Source organism: Lipotes vexillifer, unplaced genomic scaffold (assembly GCF_000442215.2).
Source record: "Lipotes vexillifer unplaced genomic scaffold, Lipotes_vexillifer_v1.1 scaffold772, whole genome shotgun sequence".
Classification (NCBI taxonomy): Eukaryota; Metazoa; Chordata; class Mammalia; order Artiodactyla; family Lipotidae; genus Lipotes; species Lipotes vexillifer.
Genome location: NW_006796998.1, coordinates 1,199,236 through 1,207,204, shown reverse-complemented (window position 1 = coordinate 1,207,204; position 7,969 = coordinate 1,199,236).

The window sequence follows — 7,969 nt, the reverse complement described above, 5'->3', positions numbered from 1 at the left end:
ATACTCTAGAAAGGGTTCAAAGAGAGCTGAACAACAAGGGGTGCAGAAACCCAGAATGTGGGGCAGGAACTTAGGTCTCCTTTGCCTATGATCACAGACCTGGGTGGACTGGATCTGTCTGCAGGGTGAGTCAACTAGCTCCATCTGTGATGTCAGGAGAGCACCACTGACTCAGGCAAGGCTCAGGAGCAGTTAGGCTTCTCTTGACATTGTGTGAGTTTGACTTTCTAGCTGCTGGGAAACATTTTTTTATCTTATTAGTTGTTCTTTTATCTAATTGTTGTTATGACATCATGATACAGTGGGGCTTCCCTTAGGAACTTTGAAGTGAGGAAAATCTAATTGCCCTCCCTGCTCACAGAGTAAAATTTTAATGTCAGTTGAGCTGAGAAACGCACAAAACTGCCAAAGAGGCAAACTAGCTCGTAGGTCTGCAAGACTTGATAGTAACTCATTGAAGTATATTAATACCAATTGAAAACAATGAATCTATGGAAAGAGGACACTAACAGACTCCAGGACAAAGAAAAAGGAGAGTTAGGAAGGTAAATGGAGACTAGATCCATGTTGGCACAGTCTGGTAAGTGGAAAAAAGATCTTAGGCCAATGATTTTGACTATTCCTTCTGTCAAGACTTTCCTTATAGGAGATGGTGGCTTTATATGAACATACAAGTTTTCAGTTGTATTCTCGTTCAGGAACCTTTTGATTATAATTGAACTTATCATATGTTTTGTCTTTAGGGAAATAATGTGCCAGCTAGAATTGAGAAACTGAATCAAGTAGATTTTATACTAAAATGAATCACTTGTCACTCTGGTTTTATTTATCAGTTTTGTGAGTTCAGTTAATGTATGTCTGCATCTGAGAGATCACTCTATGCATGCTGACAAACAAGGCTTCACTTTCTTCAAGATGAAGGCCAGGGGCTGCCATGGGAAAATTATTAAGCTAATCTCTTCCCACAAAGCATTTTGCGAGGAGAACAAGTTGGTTTACCACATGGGACCCCTCCCCCTCTATGGTAATCTGGGCTTTGGTTATTTATTTATTTTTAAAGGTGTTGAGTATCCCTAAAGGCACTTTGCTTTGTACTGGCAACATAGTGGTGTTCAAGACACAGTCCTGGCCGTCAAAGACCTTAGGGTCTAGTGAGATCACAAGCATTGCAAGGCCTCTTCTGTCCTAACTTCTGCCTGACTGAGACTGCGAACACTAAGGACAATTGAGATGTATAAGATGCTCTGGGACCCTGTGTGGGTAGTTGCGAAGACACGAGGAACATCTCTTGGTTCATAAAAATACTTGGTTGCCAAGCTTCTGGTATGGTAGGAGTATATACAGTTTTGTAGGATCCAGGATTTACCCCTGCCTGCTCCATTAGATTTGAATGTTCAGAACTTGCCAGGTATCCTGGACCACCCTCACCTGGCACTGGGACTCAGTTCCCACCTTGTTCCTTGCCACAGGTGAGCACGCCTGCCTTCTCCTCTCCTCAGGACAGAGTAGATCCACAGATATTCTTTTTCCTGGAGGGGAGGCCAGATAATATTCTAAACATCCTATCAACTATTATGACTGTTGATATATAAACATTAAAAAATAATTCTTGGGCTTCGCTGGTGGCACAATGGTTGAGAGTCCGCCTGCCGATGCAGGGAACATGGGTTCGTGCCCCAGTCCGGGAAGATCCCACATGCCATGGAGCGGCTGGGCCCGTGAGCCATGGCCGCTGAGCCTGCACATCTGGAGTCTGTGCTCCGCAACGGGAGAGGCCACAACAGTGAGAGGCCCACGTACCGAAAAAAAAAAAAAAATTCTTTCCCTTGGTTAATGACTCCATTCATTAATTCATCCATTTGTTCAATCTGTGTCCTTTGAACAAGTGCTATATGCAAGGCTCACCAGTTCTTTCATTTTACTACTTCATTCTAGAAAAAGAGATAAGCCACATCTTATTATTGTATGTAAGATATTTATACAGATTTCTTGTGGGAACGTTGGAACATTAGGAGCTTTGTGTGGTAGGTGGTATTGAGATAGATCTTGAAGTGTAAAATATGCTTTTACAGGCAGAGATAGGGAAGACTCTGGACAAGGCAACTGTAGTCATGGGGAAGAGGAAACAATGCTGTTTTTGAAATCCAGTTGACCTAGCCCAGTTCTGCCAATTGTCATATCTGTGACCCTAGAAAAGTCAATTTATCTCTTTCAAGCTTCCATTTTTTTCTCATGAGCAAAATGGTATAAAAATACCCACTTTCACACAGTTGTGAGGATTATGTGTAATGATATATGTTAAAGTTTTCTGTAAACTTTTAAGTGCTATGTAATGGTGGGAGTTTGTTCACACACAGTTCATGGAAGAAAAACTCAAAGGAGTCACGTGATGTGTTCTAGGAATTGCAGGTGTTTTGGCCATGAATTATGTTTAGGTATTTAGGCTCGTTCTCATTTTTTAATTTTTTTTCTTTTTTCTTTTAACAGCTTTATTGGAGTATAATTGCTTTACAATGGTAGGTTAGTTTCAGCTTCACAACAAAATGAATCAGTTATATATATACATACGTTCCCATATCTCTTCCCGCTTGCGTCTCCCTCACTCCCACCCTCCATATGCCACCCCTCCAGACGGTCACAAAGCACTGAGCTGATCTCCCTGTGCTATGTGGCTGCTTCCCACTAGTTAGCTACCTTACGTTTGGTAGTGTATATATGTCCATGTCTCTCTCTCACTTTGTCACAGTTTACCCTTCCCCTCCCCATATCCTCAAGTCCATTCTTTAGTAAGTTTGTGTCTTTATTCCTGTTTCACCCCTAGGTTCTTCATGACATTTTTTTCTTAAATTCCATATATATGTGTTAGCATACAGTATTTGTCTCTCTCTTTCTGACTTACTTCACTCTGTATGACAGACTCTAGGTCTATCCACCTCATTACAAATAGCTCAGTTTCGTTTCTTTTTATGGCTGAGTAATATTCCATTGTATATATGTGCCACATCTTCTTTATCCATTCATCCGACGATGGGCACTTAGGTTGTTTCCATCTCCGGGCTATTGTAAATAGAGCTGCAATGAACATTTTGGTACAAAGAAGGATCTTGCTGTGATTTATGTCATAGAGTGTTCTGCCTATGTTTTCCTCTAAGAGTTTGATAGTTTCTGGCCTTACATTTAGGTCTTTAATCCATTTTGAGCTTATTTTTGTGTATGGTGTTAGGGAGTGATCTAATCTCATACTTTTACATGTACCTGTCCAGTTTTCCCAGCACCACTTATTGAAGGGGCTGTCCTTTCTCCACTGTATATTCCTGCCACCTTTATCAAAGATAAGGTGACCATATGTGCATGGGTTTATCTCTGGGCTTTCTATCCTATTCCATTGATCTATCTTTCTGTTTTTGTGCCAGTACCATACTGTCTTGATTACTGTAGCTTTGTAGTATAGTCTGAAGTCAGGCAGCCTGATTCCTCCAGCTCCATTTTTTGTTCTCAAGATTGCTTTGGCTATTCGGGGTCTTTTGTGTTTCCATACAAATTGTGAAATTTTTTGTTCTAGTTCTGTGAAAAATGCCAGTGGTAGTTTGATAGGGATTGCATTGAATCTATAGATTGCTTTGGGAAGTAGAGTCATTTTCACAATGTTGATTCTTCCAATCCAAGAACATGGTATATCTCTCCATCTGTTTGTATCATCTTTAATTTCTTTCATCAGTGTCTTATAATTTTCTGCATACAGGTCTTTTGTCTCCTTAGGTAGGTTTATTCCTAGATATTTTATTCTTTTTGTTGCAATGGTAAATGGGAGTGTTTTCTTGATTTCACTTTCAGATTTTTCATCGTTAGTATATAGGAATGCCAGAGATTTCTGTGCATTAATTTTGTATCCTGCTACTTTACCAAATTCATTGATTAGCTCTAGTAGTTTTCTGGTAGCATCTTTAGGATTCTCTATGTATAGTATCATGTCATCTGCAAACAGTGACAGCTTTACTTCTTCTTTTCCGATTTGGATTCCTTTTATTTCCTTTTCTTCTCTGATTGCTGTGGCTAAAACTTCCAAAACTATGTTGAATAAGAGTGGTGAGAGTGGGCAACCTTGTCTTGTTCCTGACCTTAGTGGAAATGCTTTCAGTTTTTCGCCATTGAGGATGATGTTGGCTGTGGGCTTGTCATATATGGCCTTTATTATGTTGAGGAAAGTTTCCTCTATGCCTACTTTCTGCAGGGTTTTTATGATAAATGGGTGTTGAATTTTGTCAAAAGCTTTCTCTGCATCTGTTGAGATGATCTTATGGTTTTTCCCCTTCAGTTTGTTAATATGGTGTATCACGATGATTGATTTGCGTATATTGAAGAATACTTGCATTCCTGGAATAAACCCCACTTGCTCATGGTGTATGATCCTTTTAATGTGCTGTTGGATTCTGTTTGCTAGTATTTTGTTGAGGATTTTTCATCTATGTTCATCAGTGATACTGGCCTGTAGTTTTCTTTCTTTGTGACATCCTTGTCTGCTTTTGGAATTAGGGTGATGGTGGGCTTGTAGAGTGAGTTTGGGAGTGTTCCTCCCTCTGCTATATTTTGGAAGAGTTTGAGAAGGATAGGTGTTAGCTCTTCTCTAAATGTTTGATAGAATTCATCTGTGAAGCCATCTGGTCCTGGGCTTTTGTTTGTTGGAAGATTTTTAATCACAGTTTCAATTTCAGTGCTTGTGATTGGTCTGTTCATATTTTCGATTTCTTCCTGATTCAGTCTTGGCAGGTTGTGCCTTTCTAAGAATTTGTCCATTTCTTCCAGGTTGTCCATTTTATTGGCATAGAGTTGCTTGTAGTAATCTCATGATCTTTTGTATTTCTGCAGTGTCAGTTGTTACTTCTCCTTTTTCATTTCTAATTCTATTGATTTGAGTCTTCTCCCTTTTTTTCTTGATGAGTCTGGCTAATGGTTTATCAATTTTGTTTATCTTCTCAAAGAACCAACTTTTAGTTTTATTGATCTTTGCTATTGTTTCCTTTATTTCTTTTTCATTTATTTCTGATCTGATTTTTATGATTTCTTTCCTTCTGCTAACTTTGGGGTTGTTTTGTTCTTCTTTCTCTAATTGCTTTAGGTACAAGGTTATGTTGTTTATTCGAGATGTTTCCCGTTTGTTAAGGTAGGATTGTATTGCTATAAACTTTCCTCTTAGAACTGCTTTTGCTGCATCCCATAGGTTTTGAGTCGTCGTGTCTCCATTGTCATTTGTTTCTAGGTATTTTTTGATTTCCTCTTTGATTTCTTCAGTGATCACTTCGTTATTAAGTAGTGTATTGTTTAGCTTCCATGTGTTTGTATTTTTTACAGATCTTTTCCTGTAATTGATATCTAATCTCATAGCATTGTGGTGGGAAAAGATACTTGATACAATTTCAGTTTTCTTGATTTGTGACCCAAGATATGATCTATCCTAGAGAATGTTCCATGAGCACTAGAGAAAAATGTGTATTCTGTTGTTTTTGGATGGAATGTCCTATAAATATCAATTAAGTTCATCTTGTTTAATGTATCATTTAAAGCTTAGGTTTCCTTATTTATCTTCATTTTGGATGATCTTTCCATTGGTGAAAGTGGGGTGTTAAAGCCCCCTACTATGAATGTGGTACTGTCGATTTCCCCTTTTATGGCTGTTAGTATTTGCTTTATGTATTGAGGTGCTCCTATGTGGGGTGCATAAATATTTAAAATTGTTATATCTTCTTCCTGGATTGATCCCTTGATCATTATGTAGTGTCCTTCTTTGTCTCTTCTAATAGTCTTTATTTTAAAGTCTATTTTGTCTGATATGAGAATTGCTACTCCAGCTTTCTTTTGGTTTCCATTTGCATGGAATATCTTTTTCCATCCCCTTACTTTCAGTCTGTATGTGTCTCTAGGTCTGAAGTGGGTCTCTTGTAGACAGCATATATAAGGGTTTTGTTTTTGTATCCATTCAGCCAATCTGTGTCTTTTGGTGGGAGCATTTAGTCCATTTACATTTAAGGTAATTATCGATATGTATGTTCCTATTCCCATTTTCTTAATTGTTTTGGGTTCGTTATTATAGGTCTTTTCCTTCTCTTGTGTTTCTTGCCTAGAGAAATTCCTTTAGCAGTTGTTGTAAAGCTGGTTTTGTGTTGCTGAACTCTCTCAGCTTTTGCTTGTCTGTAAAGGTTTTATTTTCTCCATCAAATCTGAATGACATCCTTGCTGGGTAGAGTAATCTTGGTTGTAGGTTTTTCTCCTTCATCACTTTAAATATGTCCTGCCACTCCCTTCTGGTTTGCAGTTTCTGCTGAAAGATCAGCTGTTAACCTTATGGGGATTCCCTTGTGTGTTATTTTTCCCTTGCTGCTTTTAATATGTTTTCTTTGTATTTAATTTTTGACAGTTTGATTAATATGTGTCTTGGCGTATTTCTCCTTGGATTTATCCTGTATGGGACTCTCTGTGCTTCCTGGACTTGATTAACTATTTCCTTTCCCATATTAGGTAAGTTTTCAACTATAATCTCTTCAAATATTTTCTCAGTCCCTTTGTTTTTCTCTTTTTCTTCCTGAACCCCTATAATTCGAATGTTGGTGCATTTAATGTTGTCCCAGATGTCTCTGAGACTGTCGTCAGTTCTTTTCATTCTTTTCTCTTTATTCTGCTCTGCAGTAATTATTTCCACTATTTTATCTTCCAGGTCACTTATTCGTTCTTCTGCCTCACTTATTCTGCTCTTGATCCCATCTAGAGTATCTTTCATTTCGTTTATTGTGTTGTTCATCATTGCTTGTTTCATCTTTATTTCTTCTAGGTCCTTGTTAACTGTTTCTTGCATTTTGTCCATTCTATTTCCAAGATTTTGGATCATCTTTACTATCATTATTCTGAATTCTTTTTCAGGTAGACTGCCTATTTCCTCTTCATTTGTTAGGTCGGGTGGGTTTTTATCTTGCTCCTTCATCTGCTGTGTGTTTTTCTTTCTTTTCATTTCGCTTATCTTACTGTGTTTGGAGTCTCCTTTTTGCAGGCTGCACATTCGTAGTTCCTGTTGGTGGTGATGTCTGCCCCCAGTGGCTAAGGTTGGTTCAGTGGGTTGTGTAGGCTTCCTGGTGGAGTGAATAGTGCCTGTGTTCTGGTGGATGAGGCTGGATCTTGTCTTTCTGGTGGGCAGATCCACGTCTGGTGGTGTGTTTTGGGGTGTCTGTTGACTTATTATGATTTTGGGCAGCCTCTCTGCTAATGGGTGGGGTTGTGTTCCTGTCTTGCTAGTTGTTTGGCATAGGATGTCCAGCACTGTAGCTTGCTGGTCGTTGAGTGAAGCTGGGTGGTGGTGTTGAGATGGAGATCTCTGGGAGATTTTCGCCATTTGATATTATGTGCAGCTGGGAGGTCTCTTGTGGACCAGTGTCCTGAAGTTGGCTCTCCCAACTCAGAGGCACAGCACTAACTCCTGGCTGCAGCACCAAGAGCCTTTCATCCACACGGCTCAGAAGAAAAGGGAGAAAAAGTAGAAAGAAAGAATTAGTAGAAGTAGAAAGAAAGAAGGAAAGGAGGGAGGGAGCAAGGAAGGAAGGAGGGAAGGAAGAAAAAAGAAAGGAAGAAGATAAAGTAAAATAAAATAAAGTAAGATAAAATATAATAAAGTTATTAAAATAAAAAAATATAATTATTAAGAGGGAAAAAATACCCAAAAAACAAAAAAACAGATGGATAGAATGCTGGGACAAATGGTGGAAGCAAAGCTGTACAGACAAAATCTCACACAGAAGCATACACACTCACAAAAAGAGGAAAAGAGGAAAAAATCATAAATCTTGCTCTCAAAGTCCACTCCTCAAACTGGGATGATTCATTGTCTAAAGGAGGGAAGGAAGGAAAGAAAGAACGAAGATAAAGTAAAATAAAATAAGGTTATTAAAATAAAGAGTAATTATTAAGAAAAAAATTTAAAAAAAGA